The sequence below is a fragment of the Armigeres subalbatus genome, chromosome 2 (genome assembly GCF_024139115.2).
Source record: "Armigeres subalbatus isolate Guangzhou_Male chromosome 2, GZ_Asu_2, whole genome shotgun sequence".
NCBI classification, from domain to species: Eukaryota; Metazoa; Arthropoda; class Insecta; order Diptera; family Culicidae; genus Armigeres; species Armigeres subalbatus.
Window position 1 is genome coordinate 199,576,985 of NC_085140.1, and position 27,745 is coordinate 199,604,729.

A 27,745-nucleotide genomic window follows, 5' to 3' on the forward strand; every position below is an offset into this window, starting at 1 on the left:
AGAAAATCAGGAAAAAAATATTTTGGATGAATTCGTTTTTAACGCGATTTATTTTTATTTGCGGTTTGTTTTCTGGATTTACGCGATACGTATCTCTCTCGTAAAATCTGACTCCAGTGTGCTGTACAATCAAACAGAATACAATGTTTTGGTCGTAACTGGTTGCAGCTAATTAAGCAAATAAAGGAGTAATATATAATATTTTAAGAAGATATTCCAAGTAACATTTTTAGTTTTATAACGCTTCACAAAACTTCTATAAAACCAGCAAAAGACTTAAATGTTACTGGGAATAGGCTGATTTCAAATGTTACATTTAAAAAGTATATGCATAACAAATTGAGTTTTTGGGCTACGAAATGGTGAGTTGACATCCGGGAAGGCGTACTTAGCTGGTAGTGTAGCTTGGGCACTGTTGTCCTTCTGACTTCAGCTAGAGTGAGAGGGTGCGTCCTGTGGGGTCTGCCTAGGATGTGGTGGGGTTCGACAGTGGGCTCTGTTGAACTTCTATAAAAAGCTGCATGTGTCCTCAAGCAGGCCCTATCAAAGCGACCGTGTGCCGCTCACAGCGCTAGCCTAGTCCTGGTGTTGGGTGGGACTTTAAACAAATTTGACCCGAATGATCGAGCGTCTGTTCACCAAGGAGGTGCGGCTCCAACAGCGTCTGTTCTGGCATTCAGCGGCTGAGTATGAAATGTTTTATAGACGCGAAGCTATACCTAAGATGGCAGCCCCATTCCGGTGGATAGGATACCTTGGGCCAACAACCTACTGTTCCCGAAACATCAGTTTGTTCGAGAATCCGATAATGAAAGAATACGGACTGTTTTTACGGTGACGACTCTTAGCGCAAAACAACGGACACGAATAGGAACATGGAACGTTTTAACCCTAGCCCAGCAGGGTAAATTGGCACAACTTGCCAATAAGGCACGCCGCATGAAGCTTGAGATCCTGGGACTGAGTGAAGTCCGTTGGCCAAACTTTGGAGAACACAGAACGCCGTTGGAACAAGTTCTGCTATACGTTGGTCTACGAGGTGAACACGCTCCCCGGCATCGCGGAGTTGGCTTCCTACTAAGCGCTCAGGCACACTCTGCGCTTATGAAGTGGGAACCTATAAGTAAAAGGATAATCGTTGCCAGATTTAGAACACGAACTTCTACAGTCAACTCAATGCCGTCGTAGATAGAATCCCGAAGGGTGATATCAAGATCAGTTTGGGCGGCTTCAATGCGAAGATCGGATCCGACAACGCGAGCCATGAGCGCATTATGGGACGCCATGGTCTCGAAAAAATGAGCGAAAACGGAGACGTATGATAGACTACCTGTACCCAGCGACAACAACAAGAACTACTCGGAATACAAACATATACTAACAAGGGATCACACAACTTGTTTATTTTTCAATAACTGCCTCCATTACGGAGGTTGATCCGCAGGCCTTGAATCTATGGAGTTCGTAGACTACCTGGCATCAGTGACAACATCAAGAACTACTTGGAATACAAACATATACCAAGAAGGGGTCGCAAAACTTGTTTTGCCTTTCTCGTATACTAAGTATACGGTAAAGGCTATATGATCGCTCCAAAAACAAACTTTTTATAGAAGGCCCGGAGACCCATAGTGTTATATACCAATCGACTCAGTTCGACGAATTGAGGTGATGTCTGTGTGTGTGTGTGTGTGTGTGTGTGTGTGTGTATGTGTGTGTGTGCGCAAAACTACTCAAAAAATGTCACTCATTTTTCGGGCACTTATCCTCAACCGATTTGCTCGCAACAAGTTGCATTCGACGCAGAATCTTGTCCCATTGTTTCCTATTTGAAATTGGCCAGATCGGACTATGGTATCAAAAGTTATGGCCAAAATACAAATTCATACAAAAAAATCGCGTAAAAAATGTCACTCATTTTTCGGTAACTTATCCTCAACCGATTTGCTCGCAACAAATAGCATTCGACGCAGAATCCTGTGCCATTGTTTCCTATTGGAAATTGGCAAGATCGGACTATGGGATCGAAAATTATACCATTTTTGCCTTTCTCGTATACTAAGTATACGGTAAAGGCTATATGATCGCTCCAAAAACAAGCTTTTTATAGGAGGCCCGGAGACCCATAGTGTTATATACCAATCGACTCAGCTCAACGAATTGAGGTGATGTCTGTGTGTGTGTGTGTGTGTGTGTGTGTGTGTGTGTGTGTGTGTGTGTGTGTGTGTGTGTGTGTGTGTGTGTGTGTGTGTGTGTGTGTGTGTGTGTGTGTGTGTGTGTGTGTGTGTGTGTGTGTGTGTGTGTGTGTGTGTGTGTGTGTGTGGGCAAAACTACTCAAAAAATGTCACTCATTTTTCGGGCACTCATCCTTAACTGATTTGGCCGCAACATTCGGTTGTTGTATTCGACGCAGAATCCTGTCCCATTGTTTCCTATTTAAAATTGGCCAGAACGGACTATGGGATTGAAAGTTATGGCCAAAATACAAATTCATACGAAAAAATCGCGTAAAAAATGTCACTCATTTTTCGGGCACTTATCTTCAACCGATTTGCTTGCAATAAGTTGCATTCGACGCAGAATCCTGTCCCATTGTTTCCTATTTGAAATTGGCCAGATTGGACTATGGGATCGAAAGTTATGGCCAAAATACAAATTCATACGAAAAAATCGCGTGAAAAATGTCACTCATTTTTCGGGCACTTATCCTCAACCGATTTGCTCGCAACAAGTTGCATTCAACGCAGAATCCTGTCCCATTGTTTCCTATTCAAAATTGGCCAGATCAGACAATGGGATTGAGAGTTATGGCCAAAATACAAATTCATACGAAAAAATCGCGTAAAAAATGTCACTCATTTTTCGGGCACTTATCTTCAACCGATTTGCTTGCAATAAGTTGCATTCGACGCAGAATTCTGTCCCATTGTTTCCTATTTGAAATTGGCCAGATTGGACTATGGGATCGAAAGTTATGGCTCGCGTAAAAAATGTCACTCATTTTTCGGGCACTTATCCTCAACCGATTTGCTTGCAACAAAATGCATTCGACGCATAATTCTGTCCCATTGTTTCCTATTTGAAATTGGCCAGATCGGACTATGGGATCGAAAGCTATGGCCAAAATACAAATTCATACAAAAAAATCGCGTAAAAAATGTCACTAATTTTTCGGGCACTCAACCGATTTGCTTGCAACAAAATGCATTCGACGCATAATTCTGTCCCATTGTTTCCTATTTGAAATTGGCCAGATCGGACTATGGGATCGAAAGCTATGGCCAAAATACAAATTCATACAAAAAAATCGCGTAAAAAATGTCACTCATTTTTCGGGCACTTATCCTCAACCGATTTGCTTGCAACAAAATGCATTCGACGCAGAATTCTGTCCCATTGTTTCCTATTTGAAATTGGCCAGATCGGACTATGGGATCGAAAGCTATGGCCAAAATACAAATTCATACAAAAAAATCGCGTAAAAAATGTCACTCATTTTTCGAGCACTTATCCTCAACCGATTTGCTTGCAACAAAATGCATTCAACGCAGAATTCTGTCCCATTATTTCCTATTTTAAATTGGCCAGATCGGACTATGGGATCGAAAGCTATGGCCAAAATACAAATTCATACAAAAAAATCGCGTAAAAAATGTCACTCATTTTTCGGGCACTTATCCTCAACCGATTTGCTCGCAACAAGTTGCATTCGACGCAGAATCCTGTGCCATTGTTTCCTATTCAAAATTGGCCAGATCGGACTATGGGATCGAGAGTTATGGCTAAAATACAAAATCATACGAAAAAATCGTGTAAAAAATGTTACTAATTTTTCGGGCACTTCCGATTTGCTCACAACAAGTTGCATTCGACGTAGAATCCTGTCCCGTTGTTTCCTATTGAAAATTGGCCATATCGGACTATGGGATCGAAAATTATACCATTTTTTTATGGAAAAATCGCAAAAAAATGTCACTTATTTTTCAGGCACTCTTCCTCAACCGATTTGCTCGCATTAAATTTCATTCGACGCAGAATGTCTCATATTTTCTTATTGAAAATTGTCCAGATCGGACTATGGGCTTAGATGTTCTGGTCAAATTACTATTTATTGTGAAAAAGAGTTCAAAAAAGTCTAGCTCACTTTTTTAGCACTTAGACTTCATCTATTCCCCAAGCAACACAAGTTCAACAAATCTGGTTGCAGTAACCATATAGTGACTGAATCCGGTCATATATAAGTTACTGTGATTGATGTGCAATATGTGTGCTTCTCAGGTCGCTCGCAACAGGTTGCATTCGACGCAGAATCTTGTCCCATTGTTTCCTATAGAAACTTGGCCGGATCGTACAATTGGGTCAAAAGTTATGGCGAAAATACTAATTTTAAAACTACAAAATAAAATGCCATTTTTTGCTCTTATGCTAATCCGATTTGTTTGCAACAAATTGCGTTTGGCGAGAATTTTTTTTATGCATATAAACAAATATGAAAAATAAGACCAATTCACATATTGGAGTTATTTTAGATTTTTCCAAACCTTTTGAAAGAACGAGAAAGGCACCATCACCGCTAGGTGGATTAATCTGGGTTTTTTCTTCAATATCTGCCTCCAATACGAAGGTTGATCAACAGACCTTGGAAGTATGGAGCTCGTAGATTACCTACAACTCATGACAACAGGTAATACCACTTCGCATGTAAGCTTAAGTTCTGTTTCTAGAACATCCGCAGTACTTAGATCATCTAAAAACAACCTCCGAAACTAATTCAAATTTGCCTCATATAAATGCTTGAAACTTTTTTACGCTCCTATAGGGCGTAAAAAGAGGGAGCGTTATTTCGAATTTAGAGCGTAAAAAGAGGGACGCAAAAAGAGGGAGCGTAAAAGGAGGGAGCGTAAAAAGAGGTTTTACAGTAAAAACAATAGCTCAATAGACAAAAGTTTCCGGAACCTGTTCTGTGGCAAGAATGTGTTAGAACTGGTGACCCAAAAGTAAGCAATGCCAGCGCCGGCGTGTCCGAATGCAGGTCAATTAAGGAATAGGCTGGAAACTGTTGACGTGATACTCGCTTTGATAGAAGCCAACGAGTCATCTGCACTTCCACGAGAAATCACTGGGATGTTGGATATATGGGGTAGGGAGTGTGGCAGGATTCGTTTTGGTAAGAAACAAACTTTCACTTTCAGATTTATTTATTCACCCGCACAAAGCAGAACAAAATTACGGCGACCGGCCGATCATTTTGCTTTCCGCACAAAGCAAAACCAAATTTCGACGACCGTCCGCTTACTGGAGAAACACGACCGGACAAGAAACCAACTTTCACTTTCTCATGACTAGGGTGGTCGGTTTTGACCACTTTTAGTGAAAACCGGTATTTCGGTATTGACGATGTTGATACCGGTAATACCGGTATAATACCGGTATTGAAGTATTTTCTGAAGATTTTATTTTAAGTTCTGAAAAAGCATATCATTTCTAAATCCAATCGAGAAATCATTATGTACTGTTGTGTAATATTAAGATTTAATGACAGTTTTTATATTTTGCGCCCAAAATCTGGCGAAAAATGCAATAAAACCTAAACTATCAATTGGGTATAGTTTATTTTGTTATTTCATTAAAGTTTTCCTGTTTTGCCTTTCTCGTACAACAAAGTAGTACGGAAAGGCTATCATTTCACTCCAAAATCGAACTTTTTATTGAAGTCTCGGAGACCCATGTTATGTTATATACCAATCGACCCAGCTCGTCGAGCTGAACAAATGTCTGTCTGTCCGTGTGTGTGTGTGTGTGTGCACACGAAAACCGAAAAACATTAGCCACTTTTTCATATAGTAATTCTTAACTGATTTTCTCGCAACAAGTTGCATTCGACAGGGGACAAAGCCTTGTTGATCACTATTGAATTTGATAACGATCGACCATTGCGTTTGAAAGTTATTAAGAAAATGGAATCGAACTATATAAGCGCCATATAAGGTTGGTGTCTTGGCTAAATGCGAGAAAGGCAGTATCACCACTCGGTGAATTAAGTTGGGTTTTTTTTTATTAAATCATGACTATCGCAATCATTCAGTGTTGTGTCGTTGGAATTCAAATGTTCAATTTTTCCAGAACTTTTTTCGGAAACTAAATATCAAATAATGAGGTATGACAAACTTGAAGCACTTAAAGCTGCCTATAACTTTGTCTAACAAAACAATGATGTAAATATGTAATCTAATGCGTGGGAGTCAAAATTACATAATGTCAAATGACGCGTGTCATTTTGAACAGATTTTACACTCTAGCCTGAGATGCTATATTTAGAGCAATGTGCCTTTGAACAAAAATACAGAACTACTCCAGCGTTATGAGTACATCAATAATCATAAAGTGAATTTGGCTTCTAAAAAAAAGTTTTGAAAGAATTTGTCATGTAGATGACGTTTTACAACACTGCAACCATTATTTATGATTCCAGATTCTAGGAGCGTTATCCATCGACACTCATTTGTCTATAACATGTAGGGTAGGTACATCTTGTTACGCTTGGGTTTATTATTATTATCTTTATTTAAGAGGTTTTCAGCCCAAGGCTGGCTCACCTCTGACGCTTGGGTTTTTCTGTAACTGAGAAGCAAGCATGTTCAAAATGTAGTGCGTCGGATTTCCACACAGGGCCCGTAATTTTTTAATTCCAACTACCGAATCGTAGGCATTGAATGCGTTATCTAAAACTGTTCTAAAAAAGGATTTATTTTTTCATTTTGGAAAAGGAATTTCTTTCCTGCATTTCTTGGATGTCTCAAATATAAATGCATAAGCGAAAAATAGAAACAAATTTGGAAATTAATATTGTTATCCAGATTTACCTAAAGAGAAAAGAAACATTAGTGTTGTGTTAGATTTACCTCTCATGCGGAACTGAATTTTTCTAGTGAGTGTATTCTCCAAAAGCAAAAACTTATTATTCTTCAACATGGTATGATAAATTTAAACAATTGTTTCTCCCTAAGAATAGAATAAATAATTTGTGGGATTTATCATTTTCTTTTCTTTTGCTGCTGTAAGTGGTCTGAAAAGTAAGAGCACACTACTTACACCATGCAGTTCTAGCCACCCATATAAAAAGGATTTTATTTACTAAATTTTGATGAAAATTTGAATACCGAAAATACCGGTTTCTAGACCTTCATAAAACCGGTATTTCGGTATCCAAAAATGGACCTGTAATACCGGTTTTACCGGTTTCGGTATTACCGGTAAACCACCCTACTCATGACCCGGGTAGAAGCCGTGATATTGATAACAAAACATTACATATTAACTTGTTTGAAATAAGCATAGCATAGCATAGCATAGCATATGTGATTGTACAAATCGTGGGTGGCTATACAATGCTCAATTCAAGCTCCATCCGGAATAAGGGCGAATGTCGCAAGAGAAGACTCTCCCCGTCGACCCCTCCCCCTTAAACAAAAGTGACAAGTAGCAGATCTCTGTGGTTTATCACTTCAGAACGAAAGAAAACAATGCGAACTTGCATTCTGAGGTGATAAACCGCAAAGAAACTCCCTGCCTGTCACTTTCATTCAAATGAGGGGAAGTCGACGAAGAGAACCCTCTCCCGCGACACCCGCCCTCTTACCAGACAGAGCTTGAATTGAGCAATCTACTGTATATTGTCGCAAATTGGTACTTGGGATTAGTACCTTTTCCTATACAGTAGCAGTTGTATACCTGGCCACGTCCTTACAATCACGGAAGGAAGGGAAGGAATGTTAGTTCAACATCTACTAGTGAAGATGCAGGGAACCCATACTACCTTCATAGATGTCTCGGGAAGGAAAATTTGTGTTAGTGGGAAAGGTGAATAATAGGGAGCTCTATTCGACAATATAGAGCGTTTGTCAATAACAGTATATGCTGTAAAAGTAATAAAATATATTCATCAATTTACTTACGACCCGTCCTAAGGGAAAAACAAAACAAAACACAAAATTTCGGCAAATCGCGCGATCGTTCTGCCGTCCGAAACAAGAGCCAACACGCACTGAACTAATTAACTTTATTACCGGCCGCGCAATGCAAAACGCAAAATTTCGGCAAATCGCGCGATCGTTCTGCCGTCCGAAACAAGAGCCAACACGCACTGAACTAATTAACTTTATTACCGGCCGCGCAATGCAAAACACAAAATTTCGGCAAATCGCGCGGTCGTTCTGCCGTCCGAAACAAGAGCCAACACGCACTGAACTAATTAACTTTATTACCGGCCGCGCAATGCAAAACACAAAACTTCGGCAAATCGCGCGATCGTTCTGCCGTCCGAAACAAGAGCCAACACGCACATATTAACTTGTTTGAAATAAGAGTAAAAATAACAAGCAAAAATAACAAAAACTTGCACCGAAATATCATAAAAAATATCAGGTTTTGCTATTACCAAGAACAAACTAATAGCTCAAGATATTGATAAGTTCTTTTTAATTTTTTTGGTAATGAACTATTTTCGTCGAAGAAATTTCCATCAATGGCACGAATTCTCGCACTTTTGCTATTACATCTGGTGTGCCCCAGGGCAGCATTTTGGGACTACTTATTTCTGTTTTGTTTATTAACGATCTATGTTTTCGACTAAAAACTGGAAAGTTTACTTAAAATTTTCCGAATCATAAAGTCTCACCTAGATTGCTGCGCGCTTCAAGCTTACATCGAGGAGTTAAGGTTGTGGTTTATCGATAACGGGATGGAATTGAACATCAAAAAGTGTAAGTCAATCACATTTACTCGTCGACAGTCTCGCGTTGATTTTGAAAATTCGGTCGGATTGGATAGAGTGGAACGCGTCGAGACTATTCGTGACCTTGGGGTAATGATTGACAGCAAGCTTCGGTTTAATACACAAGTAAGCACTACTATCGCAAAGGCTTTCGCAGCTCTTGGGTTTGTTCGACGCATTACCAGTAGCTTTAATGATATCTACGCAGTTAAAGCGCTGTATTGTTCATATGTACGCAGCGTCTTGGAGTATGCAGCATGCGTGTGGTCCCCATATCACACAACGCAGATTATGCGGATTGAGAGAGTGCAACGTAGCTTTATCCGATACGATCGTAAACTACCATGGTCGAACCCAGATAATTTACCCGACTACACGGCCCGCTGCAAACTCATTGCATTGGAGACGCTATCTGTTTGTTTGTTTGTTTGTTTATTAATGACTAGACTAGAGAGACGCTATCTGCAAGGCGGACCAATATGCAACGAGTTTTCATCTATGACTTGTTGAGCGGAAACCTCTACTGCATTGAATTATTGGATAGAGTAGCTATTTATGCTCTTTCTCGACAACTGCGAGAGCAAGAGCTATTATTCGTTAGACGCCGCAGAACCGTGTATGGTTACAACAACCCATTTGATGAATGTCTTCGTTTGTTTAACAGTGTTAGTAGGGTGGCTCAAATTAGTATGGGAAAAACTTTTTTCATTTTTTTTTATGGGCCGCCCTCTATTTGATGCCCTGATTCTCTGGACAAAATTTCAGTCAAATCGGTCAACGTTTGGGCGGTGCTAAACTCGTTGGAAGTTTATATTCAAAAATGTATGCAGAAACATCCAAAAACAGTGAATTGCAGTAGGTCACTCAATCTCAGGAGCACAGGATAAACAACGGAAACAGATTCATCCTGGGGCTTGAAAAACACTTGCTTTGGTCTCATCGAACAGAAAAGTCGAAAACCTGTTCATTACATACTTAGTTTAACGTCACTTTTGTGTACAACCCGATTGGGCTGCGCCTTTGAGTTTTTTCTTTACCTTTACCAGCACGATGCTGCCCTCCACGAAGGCATCGGGAAGATTACCAGTGAGTGCTTCATTGAGAAGCACATAAGTAAGGGTATGCGATAACACAATTTTTCCTGACGAAACGAAACGAAACGAAATTAGAACAGCTATTGTTGTTTCGAAACGAAACGAAACGAAATTCAGATTTATTTCCGAAACTTCGAAACGAAACGAAATCGCGGTCCATTTGATTCGAAATTTTACGGAACGAAACGAAATTTAATTTTTTTTCCGCGGAATTTTTATTTTCTAATTTTTGTATATATTATATATGTACATAAGGCCGATACAAATATTTAATTTATTTTATGTCACCCCCCCCCTTTAAATTTCCCAAAATATTGAGGGAACAAAAAAAATTTTTTTTGGGTTTTTATACATTTTTTTGTATTTTGAACTTTATGCAATACTGTTTTTATCTTGATACGAAATATAATATTTATAGACCATAAATGTGTCCCAATAGTATTTTAAATGAAAATACGTGCATTTATCTCTATCGACATAGATATTATATATCCTATCCTTACAGATTCCGTATAAGCTCCCTTACAATATATTTCCATACGACCCATTTCCATCCACGTTTTCGAATATCTATTGTTATCGGTATTTGATGTCTTTTATGGTGCGCGGCATACGACATCCAGCTGTAGGGCCGTTTGCATTATAAATTTTAGACATCATCGGCGTTATTTTTGCCTAAACACAATACGTTTCACGATAAAGTAGTACATTTGAATGTTGGTGCGTGGATCAATCCGGTTGGGTATCCAAATATTTCGAAAACTCGCGAAGGTAGCCACAGACTTCATGACTCTTGGTTCTATGTTAATCGCAATTTCGCAATCTGATGATAGACTGTCAAGATATTGAAGTCCTCCGATTGTTCGGCTACTGCAAAGTTTGAGGAGCTTTTCCCGTTGACACTCAACCACCTGGTCCTGCGGGCGTTGAAGGTGGTCCCGCCGCGAAGAAGCATACGGTTAGCTCATTAAGCACACACAAACGACCATCGCAGTACTAATATGGCGTTTCGTGTTCATTAGCCAAATCAGAGTCGTCTAGATGTTCCACAACAATAATCTGCCAAAGCAGCTCAAGGTATGGTACACGGTTAATCACACCCACCAAGATCTTTTCGATTACGCTGAGAAGTAACAGTGCAGATTAAATGCATCCTTGCCTCACATTAGCGACTACCCAGATGAGGTCAGACAAAGCTCTGACCTTATTTGAAAACCCTTGCATCCATGGGCGCCAAACAGATTTTTATGATTCAGACAGACATCACAGACAGCATAGAGTCTCCTCCACCAACTTTCAATCGCTTTTAGATTTAGCGCCGTTAGATTTCTTGCCTCGGATGGCTGCTTTTTGAAGAACGCTGGCTGAGACTTGAAGAAGCTGTCCGAAGTGATCGAACCAACATTTCAGCTTTCCAAGCCATTGAGTTTATTGAGGCGATAATCTTCGGTTGTTGCAGCCATCTTTACTTCATCGGCCAGGATGTTCACCCACGCTAGCTTGTCCTATCTGCAGCAACGTCCGACTCCCACTTACAGAGATACATACCCTAGACGGAACTCGTACTTCACTCCTCTGATTCTTCCCGTTCCTCAGCCTTTGATTCTATACGCTTCTCAATCTCCAGTCGGGCTACATCCATTCTATTCGCTGAGTGCGCAACTCATCCAAGTTGATCCCACCGGATTCGATAAAAGCATTCTTCGCCGCCCACTTCTATTTTACGCGGCCACCTTCCAGAACATCCACTAACTGAGTTCTTTATTCTTCAACGAGCGATCTCTCCATAGCTGGATCTTCTAGTCGGTCTATGGTGAATCGACACCCGAGTGAATTCTCCCGTGAAAAATGCGTGGTCAGATCTTGCCAATTATAAGATGATATTCTCAAACGCGATGTCACCGCTGCGTTTATTACGAACTCAAGAAGGCACCGTCTCTATTTTCAACTGATCCATTTCCAGAGAAGCCAAATACTAGTCCTGACAACTAAAAGCGGCTCTAGATAAGTAAGTCAAACACTGTTGGCTGCATACGGGAGAAGTGGGCGCGGGTTGACTCCCCGGTCAACGATGATAGGAAAGCCGCAACAACCAGCGATAATCGCCTCCTCTACGATATTTCACGACGCCTGATTGGAACAAGGACAAATCCGTGGGTGCCACAAGACAAGACAAGACATGTCAGTCACTCACCGATCCAACTGATCAGCTGAAACATTGATTCGATCACTAAGACCACTTTTGACGACTTATCCTATTTCAGATATAGGGAAAGGTTGACAATTCTCCGACGGCAGCAGACAAGATTCCGCCTGGATGATCATGTGAGAACCATACTGCCATACTTTGCACCATCCTGGAGCAGGTGAATGAATTTCAAGAGTCCATTGGTACTGATTGACCACGAAATCGTCTTCGATCGTCTGAATCACGAAAAACTGAGGGGTGTCCCTAAAAGCAAGAGAGGTCTAGACAAAATCCAGAGTAGCACAATATAATCGCTAGAGTGAGGCAAGGCTGGATGTATTATATCTCTCTTGATATTGCCCATAGAATTTAACGAAATCATGGACCGCTCTTGCAGCCCACCATAGAGCAATCATACTACCTCGTCCCAGATGACGATACTGCAGTACTAACGCAACAGTGCACTGGAGTAAACTGAGTTACCTGGTTGAACGTTCCCCTCATTAGCATCAACAACACCGAATCATTGGATGTGAACAACTCCAACTCTACGGTAGCCGGGAAAACAGTGGAGAAGGTCGAAAACCAAATCCAGTCAACGTTGGGTGGCAGTCTATTCAATGCACTAAACCCCGAATACTCAACTCTAACGTGGAATCTGTAATGTTATACGCCAGTAATACTTGGTATGCATTAGCAGATATCTCTTAGATTTGCTGATTCAACTGATTCAACCGATGTCAATGTTTTACAACTCGGACCTGGTGGTCTCACAACTGGATTCTGAATGTTGAGTCCCATCGACGATGCCATCGAAATCCGATATCAACAGCAACTCCACAATGTGAATGGACGTAGGCCTTCCATACACTACGTAAGAGCGGAGGCGAAATTTGCAAGCAAGCGCTGAAATCTAGCAGGATATCGCAGTAGGGGTAGACCTAGGATCTCCTGGCGACGAAACCCTAACAGAGAAATAAATGAAGCCAATAGGGCCCAATTCAAGGATTTACGTTGGCCCTATGTCCCCCAAAAAGCGCTCAGAACACGAGTGTGACGATTGGATCCCAGTTTATAAATACCACATGTATATGGGGCTGAGAAGGAAACCAATTTGCCATACAGCCTATGTATTGTGTAACTCTGATTAGCTATTTTTACAAAGCAATAGAGATTTATTTTGAGACTGTTTGGAAGAATGTATTACTTTTCATAAATCAATTGGAACTGTAACTCTTGAAAAGCAAGGTTATTTTCAGTGTATCGTACCTTTGCTTGGAGTAAGGTAAACGAAAGTGATCTCCTTACGACTATACAGAAACTCCCGCAGCTCATCCGCGCATGTTTCTTGTATGGGTGAGTTTAGCGTCCATTGCATCTTCTACGGGTTTGTCCGAGGTCGCTATGAAGTAGCATGACATTCCAATAATTTTAAGATCGTGGGCATGCTGATATGGCGTGCTCCACCGATTCTACTTCAGACGTCACCTAAGTATTTTATAGTCGTCCGGGAAGTCTGCAATTCCGAGCCTATGAAAGAACGTCATGAAACAGCCATGTTCAATCAACACATATGTGATTTCAGAAGTACATCTGACCATTGCCCCTATTGATTAAACCAGTTTGAGTTTCATACTTGCCTTAAACAAAAGCTTTTAATTCTACCAGTGCTTTGGTGTTATGGATTCAACAGTTTACTTAGAGAATTTTTCTAAAAAGAAAAACAAAAATTTCTACAAAAATAATTTCCAGTATATTTGCTTTCTTTGCTTCTTTGCTTTCTCTGGACATTATTTGCTATCATTTCCCATCAAAATTTAAAATTTTCAATGGAATAATTGCATTCTGGACTTTTTTTTGTTTCCTTGTTATTTTTTTTATCCCCCCCCCCCCTCGTACATTCCAAGAGCTGTCGGACATAAAATAAATTTAATATTTGTATCGGCCTAATGCAAAAACGAATAAAAAAAATTCGCGAAGAAAATTTATTTTGTTTAATATTTTAAAGTCAAATTTTCTTACCCAAAATACCATAGAGAGAATCCAGCTTAATTTTACAAACGGACATAAGTAACAGATCAGTTTTGGACCTGTTTACCATTTTCAAAAGTATGCCCTCACCATAAATAACGAAAAAAAATCGTCGCTCAGTATGTCCAACAGACCTAAGTAAAATAAAAAGAGCCGATTTTTTTAACTGCAAAGAACAGATTTCATATTTATTGGATCTGTTTGATTGGATCTATTTTGGAAAATATTACAGATTCAAAATGGTATCCCTCCATTGTAATATATCTTGAATAAAGTCTCCATGCAAATTTTCAACCAAGTTCATGAAGATTCATTTAATCTGTGAAACTTTCCAAAATGGTCTTTTCAACAGCTCTAAGCAGTTCTATTGGTTGCAGTAGAGAACTCGACTTTTAGTAAATGTTTACTGAGGTCCGTTGGGAATATTAGGCGAGCATTTTTTTAATTATGGCGAGGAACATTTTTCATCCATCACTTTTCTCTTGGAAGATAAACAAAAATCGTTACTGCTAGATGAAAACCTTTTTTCGTTTCATCACTTCACCTCTCACTCACTTTGTGTGAGAACAATTAGAAAAATTCTATGGTACGCTGTGGTGGGAGTCGAGCCTTAAAAATAATAGCCGCTTACTCTAGCAACACCATCATGTTATCTGCATGTAGGCATTAGGTTACAGTGGCCAAACGTCCCGGATCATGCGGGACAGTCCCGGGTTCAGCCTGCTTGCCTCGCATTGCCATTTGAAATGGAATGTAAAGAAATCTGTAACAGATTTGAATAATTAAGAGAAAATAGAGAACTTGAGCCTACTGAAGTTGAGGGTCTTGAGTGTCTACTGAAGTTATAGGATCAAGGTAATTTTGAGTATCTAAACAACTCAAATCCCGAACACTGGCGTTTGAGCGCCCTAAAACAAAAGTTTTCATCGTTTTTTTGTACTGAGGATCAAGATTACAAAAGAATTCAAGCTCCTATTGAGAGAATTACATAAATAAAGAAAAAATGGCCATTTAAAAGCGAGTGTTCGGAATTTGAGTCAAAATGGCACGTATTTGCTGAAAGATAGGACATGATGTGACAATTAAATCGAGACATCCTTCAATCGGTAGCTCTGGCAAGGTGGTGGCCAGTGTAACCAAATTAATTTGGTACGTAATCATGCAAACAATGTGTTTCAAAACTCAATGTTTATCTTTCTTCGTATCCATTATTTATTGTAGAGAAGCGAAAGATTTCACTTAAAAATATGACTGTTAGATAAAAATGACAAAAATTAATATAATACTTGAAATCAACAGTTATAAATCTTTGAGAATAATGTATAGGCCTTTTATGCCAACACACTCAAACGCAGACATTTACGTTTATTGCTAAATATTAACTTTTAAAACCAGCAGCACGTCCAAACTAACAACAAACTGCCCTACGGAAAACGCGCCGCACCGGCACGATTGTAACAGAAAATTGATACAACTTTGAAGCATTTGAATAATCTGGATCTGCAGGATCTATAAAATGTAAGAAAATTCTAGATATCCACACGCAAAAAAAAAGGTTCCCGAACTCCGAACCAGCATAAATACAGTGTGATTTAAGTCATGGATTCAAGAGCTTCAGTCCCGAAAGCGTGACTTAAAATACATCGTGAACTCGTTAGTTCACGAGTATGAACGCTTTTTTTTGCATGCATGATATACGGAATCAAAAATATCTGAAGGTAAAAGTTTAGGTCATGCCAATGATCTCAATGGGAAGGATCTTAATCAGTTTTAGAATCTGAAATAAATGAGATACCAGAGAATGCCCCAAATCTAGAGCATTCTTGAATCTGCAAAGATCTAAAAATCTACTTAATCAGGAAAACTTCTGAAACATCACCATCTTCATTTCACTGTTTTCAAACAATGGTTGTTCAAATTGAATACGTTCAAAAGACAACGGAAAACAAACAATACTCAGTAGATCAGTGACGAATATTTTGCTTACCGAAAAGTTTTCACAACTAGAGCACAGATCGAAAAATCGCCTCATAATACAATACATTTCCCCAAAACTAACACTATGTATAAAAATACAGAATTAAACTTGATCTCGGTTCCGTAACGCTTCACGTCAATTGAGCCTCCAAGATTTTTACTTTTTATTTACACAACTCTGTCAACTTAAATAAAAATAGAGCTTACCAACACGATGAGATATACAAATTATGTTTACGTCACTGAACAATATTATATAAATCAATGCATTACGCAATGCAATGATATGCATTACGATTTATACTTGAACACTTTCAACAAAATATTGAAGAAATTTTCAAGTGAAAACCTGAATGCGTTTCAGTTGAAGATACAGAATTGTATTACGTAGCGAGATTTAGTGAGAAATTTATATGAATAAAAATTTGAGTAGAGTTTCAATGATTTATTCAGCGGCGCAGCCGAAATTTTTCATGATTTGACAACTTGAATTATTGAATAATTCATTTCGAAATTCCGCGAAATTTCGTTTAATTTCGTTAAAAGTATGATTTTTCTGTCGAAATTTTTCAAATTTTACGATACGAAACGAAATCAGAATATCAGATTTCGCCATACTCAAATTCCGCGGAATTTCGTTTCGAATGCCCTAAAACGAAATTTTTCGAAATACCGCATATGCTTACTTAAAAGTAATTGAGAAGCACTTTCCATTAAAATGTTCCACGGAAAAATACAAAACTTCCATAAACAAATTATTATTAGCAAAAAACAATTACAGAACTTTCAACAAAATATTTTTTTTGTTCGTAAAAGATTGAAAACTTTCCACAACATAATCAATGAAGAGCAAAAACAAATTTGTTTCATTAGAAACTAAAAAAAACAATAAAGTTGATAAAATTTTCCATGAACTTTAAACGCTTTGAAACAAGGGGTCATATATGGAAAATACTCAGTTTTATTGCTTTTTTCGTGGAAAGCCATTCCTGTTGTCTATGAAGACGTGGCCTTAGTATGTAGAATAGGTAAAACTATTTAACTCCCGTAACAATTTATATAAAGCCATGTTTTGAAAACAGATAGATTCTAATTAGTGCACAATGTTACCCAACGTCCGAGGATGATAAGAAATTTTCCATCACTCACATATCTTTGAATGTGGTAGCTTCAACGCAGCTACATTCATCTGAGCTAAGAAATATTACAAATATATTGCCAATTTTTCGCTTTGTTCTTTTGCCGCTCATTGGGCTACTACAGTCCTCACTAATTGATAACTTTTCTGATTCTTATATACTTTCAGCTGCTTTATATGTTCCAAGGACCACCTCCTCGTCACATCCAGTTCATAGAAACCAACAATTCGAAACCAACCGATAGAAGCTGCATGAATCAATTGCTTATCATTCCGACCAAATAATACGGAGCAAAATGCCAACACCTTCCAGGATAATTCCCCACAAAGAGATCGAAACCAATGAGATAGAAACTGTTAACCAGCAACTAGAGCAAAAAGATGGAAGATAGCCTCCCATCTCACAGCTTTCACACGCAGCAACACTGTAGGTACTATCCGCCACAACCCAATCCCTTTTCAATGAGCAGAGTCAAGGGCGCGTGCTGAGCAGCAGAGTCACGTTCTGCGATCTGATCCATTAGTTTTAAGTGGATTACTTGTGCTGCGTCCTGCATTCATTGGTCGGTTGATTGCTATCTTTTCCGTCTCTTTCGTAGAGATTTCCCAAGAAGCAGTTCGGTTGCCAAAGTCATTCACTACCGGTGGTGGGCGGGGGAAACGGGTGACCAGCACAAGATAAACCAATTCAGTGACATCTTGTGTAGATAATTAGAAAGCAAAGTAATGGTGAAAAAGACGGTCAGTGAAACGTTTTCTTGTTGATAAGTCATACAAAGGTTCATATTCTATTGAACCGACGTAATCAATGGTCAAATCCTATTCATCAGAATCTCCATTGTGAATACCTATCAACCCATTGCTCATAAAACGATATTAACCACGGAATCAAAACGAGCTCATGGAATGAATAGTATAAGGATGGATAGTACTTGCTATTAATAAAGAGATATCTCTAAGAAGATGTATGACGGCTCATAAGAAGATACATTATAAATGTTAAGTAAAAGATTTTCTCAGCTCGTTGTGTCGTAGTACAATTCACCGATTATTGTGAAAAAACAAACTATCTTAAAGCGTGAAATAGAACTTCCCAATTTTTCCAAATTAGTATTGATAAACAAATCTCACTTTGGCAGCTCTGATATGACATACGCTTCAGTAAATCAAGTAACTTATATCATTACATCATGACCAATGCATCTATTTTTTTAATGCATTTTCATTTACAGTCATGAGTAACCAGCATTATGCAGGCAGATCTCTTACCCTATGCAAGGATTACTTGAAAGTAAGGATTCGCTATTTATTCTCTTCAACAAAGGACTAACATACCAACAACTTTCATGTAGCAAATTTTCTCGATTTCTATGGCCAGTGAATAGCTTGGCCTAGAAACCTTGCTATATATCAGCATGTGAAAGTGCCTAATGAACACCATACTGCGATCCAAAAAAAATCGATCACAAATAGAAGAATCTACCGTAACCCTAAGCAAAACAATTGCATTATAATACTAGCGACGTTTAAGTGGTCGGCACACAAGAACAGAGTGCTATATTTCTTTTCATTGTACACTACATTAAGGTTACGAGTGTGGTATTAGGATATATGCTGAATGCTCCATTCTTAAACTAGGCTTCGCTTGGAATTCCAGGTGATTTCTTTTTTCAATTGACAGAATCCGATTAATTTCCATGTTGTGACGATTTTCATTCTAGCTGGTTCGATTTTCTAGCTCATTTTCGAGATCAAAATTAAATTAATTGAACATTAGCAAATTGAATCGCGACATACAAAATCCCAACTCATTTATATGGTTGGAGAGACATTTGATACCCACTGATGCAAAAGCTAAATGTAGACCACTGGCTAGGATGCCCTTAGTCTTGCTTCATCGACTATCGTCCAACCGAACGGCACAGATGGGTAAATAATGACACAAACACGGAAAACCCCAAAGATTTCCTACCAGCGATAAGACTAATGAAATCAAGTGGACTCATATCTGGCGCAACAAATCGGAAAACGGTAAAAGAACACTACCAAGAAAATAGCCTCCAGCGTCCAACAGAATATGAAAAACAAACAAACACGAGCAGGTCTAGATTGCAGCAGATTTCCTAATCGATCCACCCTCGGCCTCGCACACTCTCTGTAGCGAGCGGTAGGCCCTCGCCGATGAAAGAGAATATGGAAGCAATGCTGCCCGGGCGTTTCCGCCCTCTAAGTTAAGTTCCCGCCTGCACTTGAGAGTCTTGAATCCCCTTTCCATCTGCGTGGGCCAACAGAACGGTTGTGCTGCTTCAGGCGCTCGGTTTTTATCTCGTCAGTTATTTATTTTTGCTTTGACCTTTGTCATTTGTTACTCGGAGGCTTTCCCACTCTCGGCTGGCTTTCCGCTTTTTACAAAACAAGAGAAATGGACCTATCTCTGGGAAGAAAAAAAAATCATTTACATAACTTTGTAGGTTTTCAGCTTCCTACTGGGGTTTCTTGTCTTTGGATGTCTCGTTTTCCAACGGTCGGTGCAAGCCGCATCGTTCTGCTTCAGGTAGATAAAAGCGGATCCGTGTATCGAAATAAGTTCTACCGACACGGAAATTTATAGATTACGAAGGGCTAGTTTATTTGGGTATTACTTTTCTACCCATTTTAAATGAAGTTTAAATAATGGTTTGCTATTGTTATTCGAAATAAATTTACTAAGATAATGATAGCAAAGAGGATTATAAAGCACTTGTATTTGCATATCTCCTAATTAGGTTGTAAATGGTTTTGCCTCGTATTTCGGGATAAACAAGAAACACTTTTTTTGTTTTTTTTTTACTTGACTCAAGCTTAAATTCAATGAGCACGTGTAAGTTTAGAAAACTTGGTTTGCATACGCGAAAGTAAAATTCGAGTCCTGATCAAGACATTCGCGTAGGCGTCGTTTACTTTCATCAGGTTTTTTTTACTTTTTGCACAGCTTTTCTTGGTTTTTCAGCTTCAGTGCAGTGTCACATGGTTTCAACTTTGTTTTTCTTGATTTTCACAACTTGAGCCTCCAATGACTCCCAGTTTTAATCCTAATTGAAATATTTTCTAATTTAACATAACATATCATAAAATGAGAGATGTGGTCCGAGTCATTATAGACATGTATGTGCATTTAAAAAAGAGTAGTTGATTCACCATACAACCACAATGGTGAACAACCATGCGTCTCCATGCACCTGTGGCTGATGGTAGATATTTTTGTTAAGTGCTGTGGGGTCAATCATAATATAACAGCTGACTTTTCTCAATGTCCGAATTTCTTGGAGAGACGAGGAGGAGAAGAGGAATGTTTGACAATCTAGCAAACTGTCAAACAAAACAACAGCAACATCTCACACTTGCGAGCAGCACTCGAGTAGGGGAGATAAGTATGAAATGCGCCGGTTGGGTAAAATGCACCATCTCGTTTACTTGGTTATTAGGCCAAATTTTGTCTAAAAATCGTAAGTGACTGAAGCCAATAAACATTTGCAAGACGGTACACAAAAAACTCTATATTCAATTTTTTTTTAAATAAAATGTTTTTTGGCCCTTTACAATGAATTTTTGTTATTTTCGTCGACAATGCATTTTCTTTAGTCACAAAAATATTTTCTCCTTATTACAATCAGTCTTAACTACCTTAAAGTTTAAGACTGACACAAATCGTATGCAGAAGAGTGTGACTATTTCAGTACAAAATATTGGAATATTTTGATTATCATTTTTGGTGGCGCATATTGCCCAGCGTCGTTCATTTGAAATAGAAATACACTATTGTGGAATACAATCGTTTTTTTCTTGTAATATTGTTGGTTTTTCTTAAAAGTTCTTGGACCATATAAAGACTGATATGTTAGATTAGTGATAAACACTTCGAAACTACATTGTTTCGAATGAAATCACCATCAAATTAAAAGATTTGCTTAGGGGGCGCTTATCGCCCATCATTCCCCTAGGTCAATACGAGTAACGAAAAATCTATTTGATTCTTTCAGAAAAATCTATTTCCTCCTTTGTGACTGCTAGTAATACAGACCCATTCTAGTCTAAAGAAAGATGCATATGCTTTATCATTATTTACAAGGTTTGAAGCAGAGTGTATGTAATAGGACGAGACCAGTGGCATTCTAGCTGAAATTCCGCTTGAGGCCCTTTCAAATCATTTCAACAACACTTGTACACCTGCTGGTATAAATTGCGATATTGACACTACCAAACGAGAGGTGGCGATGCTGCGTATTTATATCAATGTAAATTTGCATATACAGCAGTGACAACTGTTGTTGACTGGCGTAAGTTTTGAATGTTACTTTTGTACACTCTAGGTGGAGAGCAGTCATAAAGAAATTTGTAGTAAACCGCTTGAGTTTAGTATGGAGCGGTGATCAGATCTCATTTATTATTTAAAGTTGCAAAATGCAATAAGGGCATAAAAAATCAGAAAAAAAATTGTAGCTTTTCTACCTAGGTCACATATCACTGTGATGCGTAGTTAGTGAGAACGGGTGATTTGTCCATACAAGAAAATTCATTTTACTACAAATGCTGTGGCGCCATCTCTTTCAACCAGCACCTTTGGCCCTGTCCTATTAAGAGTGGCGACATGTGCCGCATTTGACAGGTCTCCTGCTCGTTTGGAACACGATTTTGTATGGGAATGACAGATGAATTCTGTTCCAATTCTGACAGTGTCGCCACTCTTATTTACATTCACTCTGGTTTGAAGGTCATCCAAGAAATCTCCGAATAATTGATCTACGGATCAACGGATCTACGGAGCACTTTGGGTGACTTATTATCATTTTCAAACTTTGTAAGTCATTCAAGAGCTTCTTGAGTAATAGAGAATAGACCTACGGATCAACCAGCACAACAATGGACTTCTCTCCTGTGACTTCTAGCGAAATAGCCCCCTTGTGGTCCAAAGTACCACTCTGGGTGCTTTTTAATCCTTTACAAGGTCTGAAGATCATCCAAGAGGTCCGTGGAGTATAGTTCTACGGCTCAACCAGCGTAACAAAGGACTTCTCACTTGTGACTGCTAGCAAAACAGCCTTATTCTGGTCCAAAGAAGCACGCTGGGTGGTTTATTATCATTTACAAGGTTTGTAAATCACCCAAGAACTTCTTGGAGCATAGACCTGCAGATCAACCAGCGTTAAGATGGACTTCTATCATGTGATTGCAAGCAAAACAGCCCTTTTTCGGTCCATAGAAACATGCTGGGTGATTAATAATTATTTAGAAGGTGTGTAGGTCATCCAGAAACTTCTTCGAGAATAGACCTGCAGATCAACCAGCTTACGCTTGGACTTATCACTTGTGACTGCTAGCGAAGTAGCCTCATTTTGATCCAAAGAAGCACTCTGGGCGGTTTTTAATCATGTACAAGATCTGTAGATCATCCAAGAATTTCTTGGAGCATAGACTTGCAGATCAACCAGCGTAACGATGCACTTCTCACTTGTGACTTCTAGCAAAACAGCCCCATTCTGGTCCATAGAAATAAGCTGGATGGTTTATAATCATTAACAAGGTCTGTATGTCATCTAAATACTTCTTGGAGTATAGGTCTGCGGATCAATCAGCGTAACGATGGACTTCTCGCTTGTGACTGCTAGTAATACAGCCCAATTCTGGTCTATAGAAAGATGCTTGGTGGTTTATCATTATTTACAAGGTTTGAAGGTAATCCAAAAAAATCCTCGAATAATAGATCTACGGATCAACCAGCTTAGCGATCATCTTTTCATGTGTGACAAATAGTGGAGCAGCCCCATTCTGATCCATAGAAGCACTTTGGGTGACTTATTATCATTTTCAAAGTTTGTAAGCCATCCAAGAGCTCCTCGAGTAATAAAGAATAGACCTACGGATCAACCAGCACAACGATGGACTTCTCAAGTGCGACTTCTAGTGGAATATCCCCATTGTCCATAGAAACACGCTAGGTGGTTTAAAATCATTTACAAAGTGTTTAGGTCATCCAAGAATTTTTCATGTGCGCTTCTAGCGAAATTGCCCTATTCTGGCCCATAGAAACACGTTGGATCAACCAGCATAACGACTAACCATGTATGGATTCAAACGAAATAGCCTCATAGTAATATATGGAAGGGTGGTCTATTATCATTTTTGAGGTTTTCCAAGAACTCCTCGGATTACAGCCGTCACCGTCACATATAAAACTCCAAGTTGAAAGTTTGTAGGTTGCCTAACGGAACCAGTGTTGTGCTGAATCTTTATCACACGATCTCAAATATTGGATTCAAACAATAACAAACACAGAATTTTCATTCAAATATACACCTTACTAATACTAGCTAATTGTCAACAGTCTCGTTAATATTTTTTTTTGCGTTGTAGTTTCGTGATAGTGAGGAGAAAAAAGTTCAAAAAGTAACGGTAAATGCTTTAAATCAAAATACTATTATCAAACGTTTCTAACCCGCTGGCAAGCTTTTATCAATTGATTATTTAAAATTAAGATTGCGGGTGAGTATCGATCATCCTCGATGTTTTGAAAATTTGATTTTTCCCATCCCTGCTGTGAATCTATAAATTTGTAAAGAAACTACGGGTTTTTGTTACTAAATGTAACGTCTCATAGTTTTCGCACGACCCCCATATGTAAAGGCCAACATTTAAAAAGTGCATAACTATCAAAATATGAACATTTTCGTTCTTTTTCTTTGTATATAGCTTGATATGTAGATACAGGACGTATATTATTACATTTTGGCTGTTACGCCCTTTTCAAAAGTTTGTCTAGATATACATTTGTTTATTGTGATTATTGACTAGCATTCGGCAAATTTCATAAGTTTATGGGTCTAATAACATTTATATTTTTAAGGTTTTGAGAAAACATTGCTTATTATGTCATTGAGATATTGACGAATGACGACACACATTGAAGATTTTTTTTGGAACGACACCATCGAATCTCAATTTTTTGGTGGAATACGTCCTACTTTAGTGGAATATAATCATTCAAAACATAAAAAACAACCAAATCCGATTGTAAGACACGAAAAGCTCTCCACTGGTCCACTGGGTGTTGTGTAAATGTCCTGTCCGTTGTCTCATGCTAGATGTTAAGTGTTCAGTCTGTGCGACCTCTAGTCGAAGACAGTGATTCTATCTTTTATTTAAAAAAATGTTTTTTGAGGATTTCAATTTTATCTTAGAACTTTTTGGGAAATTTTTTTCATCAAATTTTAACACCGGACGATACGCAATCGTTTTCGCCTGTGCAAAATTTTTGCTAAATCGGACATGATTTAGGGGTGCTCAAAATTAATCAAAAAAAACTTTTTTTGCTCACAAGGCGGAAATAACTTTTTTGTTTTTTGATGCCAAAAGACTCAAAAATTTTATATATTTTAGGGCTTAGGAAATGTTTGCGTAACGTCCGGTTTTCGATGAAAAATTGTGTTCGCCATAAAAAAAAATTGAAGTTCCAAATTTCAATTTCCGATTTTTTCCAATTTTTTAAAAAAATTGTTCTCAAAGTTTCATGCATTTTAAGTTCTTTGGCATCAAAAAACAAAAAAAAAATTCCTTGTGAGAAAAAAAAGTTTTGATTAATTTTGAGCACCCCTAAATCATGTCCGATTTAGCTCAAAATTTTGCCTAGGGGGATATTTTTGGCTACGAAAACGTTTGCGTATCGTCCGGTGTTCAAATTCGTTGAAAAAGTCCAAAAAATGTTCTAAAAGAAAAAATCGATTTTTTTTTAAATTTTGACGTAGGACTTACGTCTCTCTTTACTATACCAGGTGTCATTCCAAAATATTCAAATCGACCGCGTTACGCTGTGTTGAAAGATTTAAACGTTAATAGCGTTCATCTCAATGGACGAATTTCTGCGGTAAGCCCCTCAATCGACAGATTTCAAGTATGCCTTTCATGTTAATGCTTGATAAGACCCGAAAAACTTGTTTCAATAGGCATGAAACTGTTTTCAATGAAAAACACTGAGATCAAGGGAACCTATAAATATGGGTACCGCATAATTTTTGCATCATTCCATTACTACGTTCTCATTGGTGCAGACACCAGCAAATGAGCAGCCGCTGGGTCTGCCGAAGCAACCGCATCATCGATTGAACAGCACTCACACCTTTTAGCAGGGAATGAAGTCTGCACCGACCGCTTCTTCGGCTCGACACCTTCGAAGCCACCATCATCAGCCGAAACCTAACCAGTACAGCAGCAGTCCACCCTACAGACCCTACAAAGCAGCAATGCTGAGCAGATACCGGCAGCAGCAGCAGAGTCGAGCCGAGACCGGCCGGCATCGGTGATGAGTCGAGACAGGCTGAAAAAAAGCCACATGATGCAGCATGTATATCCAAAAAACAAACTTCAGAGAGCCAATAATAGAGATCAATATCAAAGCTTTCAATACCCTTCGGGATAGAAATTGTACTTGGGTACCAAATCCAATATTCTAGTGATAAAATTTTATGCGTGATTTTCATAAATAGCGACAAAATTAATAATTTTTCTGATTTAACCGCGAAGTGGACGAAGGACTTCGCTTGACCATGCCTAAAAAAACATAAGATGTCCAAATCTCTCTCATAATCTTATTTGGTTTAAAAAAACACCGATAGCAGCTCAAACATTAATAAACTATCAATCGATTTTTCATCAAATGTTGGATTTTTTGACATTGATAAAAAAATATCTAGATAAACATTATTTGATACTGACCGCACACAAAGCGAACGTGACTGAATGATCGTCCCAATGTCACCAATTCTAAATCTTACTAAGTACCCGAAATCCCATGTCCGGGTGTTTCCTCCCTTTTACTACTAACAATGTTGTCTCAGAAAAGAACACATACTTCTCACCTGAACTGCAATTCTAAGCTCGCTTGCCCGGATTATTGGCTGTATCAAACGAAGTCCCGTTAGGAAATAGACGCCAGCAGCGAGCAACAAGCGTAAAAAAGAAGAAGCCCTTCTCGAACGCGTTGATGATGATGACAAAGATGCGGGATACAAGACACTAGCTGATTGGCCCACCAATTGGGAAGCAGAGAAGATTCAAAATTAAGTAGTATAAAAGAAAAGTGCATTCGCTCGCAGAGCATTCAGTCTTTTTTATACCATCACTAGAAATTCGCGGTTATTTGAATAGATCGTTTTCTTACTTTTTGCACTAAGCCGAAGCAAACAGCCTTTTTCGAGGCTCTAAGAGTTAAAAATAATGTTCTCCTTCAGTCGCTATCGCACGGATTAGGAGGCCCTTCAGTGGAAGGGCTGAGATACAGTCTACATCCCCTGCTGAGCCAACTTGTGGTTTATTTCAGGCAGTCCTTCAGTGGGAAGTTTGCCACTGTCGAGGCTAATATTTCGTGACCGGACAGATACTTCCTGAATTTTTTTGATGATTCTTGTTCGAGGTAGATTTGATTTCTGTGTCGGTTTGATGAGAAGATTTGGCCAAGGAATGGTATGCAACGCCGATTATGTATCCAAAATAGTTGATATGAGAAATTTGGGCATATTATGTATCTTAAAGGCATGGTCAAGTCAAGTCCTACGTCCACTTAGCGGTTATGTCACAGACATTACCCACTGTTCGTTTTTTTAATAACATAAGATCTCGACGTTTCACGCATTTTTAAGTCATTTTCGATCAAAAACAAAAATTAGATTTTCGACTTTTCCTTTGGCCCCCCCTTGGGAAAATTTTCATGGGTAAAAATTTCAAAACTTTGATGAATTTTAGGCACCCCTAAATCATGTCCGATTGAGCTTAAATTTTGCATGTGGTCATAATCTGCGGTAATAAGACTTGTGAGCAATGTCGTTTTTTGAAATTCGAAAATGTCATTTTCATTGGCACCCTAATGGCTACACGTCGCCAACCACGCAGTCTACGGAGGATCCGCAAGTCATCTTCCACCTGGTCGATCCACCTTGCCCGCTGCGCAACTCGCCTTCTGGTGCCCATTGGATCGTTGTCAAGAACCATTTTCATCGGGTTACTGTCCGACATTCCGGCTACGTACCCGGCCCACCGCAGTCGTCCGATTTTTGCGGTGTGAACGATGAATGGTTCTCCCAAACAGCTTATGCAACTCGTGGTTCATTCGTCTCCTCCACGTACCGTACGACATCTGCACTCCACCATAGATGGTACGCAGCATTTTCCTTTTAAAAACTTCAAGTGCGCGTTGGTCCTCCATGAGCGTGAGAAATTATCTTAATAATACCTCATTCTGTTATTGAAACCATATTCTGTATAGCCTAGCCATACTAGCCTTGCATAAGAGGTAAAATATCGAACCATAATACCAAAAAATAATATGCAAAATACTTTAGGCATAGCATGCTTAGGTATTTCAATACCAAACGAATAATAATTTGTAATGCGTTTGGTATTGGAATACCTAAGCATGTTATGCCTAAAGTATTTTGCATATTATTTTTTGGTATTATTGTTCGGTATTTTACCTCTTAGGCAAGGCTAGTTTATACCAATTTTTGTTATCGAGGTCG

The 27,745-nt window shown here is 38.8% G+C and overlaps 1 protein-coding gene across 1 annotated transcript in view; it reads left to right on the forward strand.

The window, feature by feature from the left end:
- The window catches only part of LOC134211490 (uncharacterized), a 709,859-nt gene that overhangs the window by 530,939 nt on the left and 151,175 nt on the right, over nucleotides 1-27,745 (forward strand). The window contains exon 8 of the transcript XR_009979029.1: nucleotides 17,370-17,632. The gene's annotated coding sequence lies outside the window, so the exon portion shown is untranslated. The remainder of the gene's footprint in view (nucleotides 1-17,369; nucleotides 17,633-27,745) is intronic.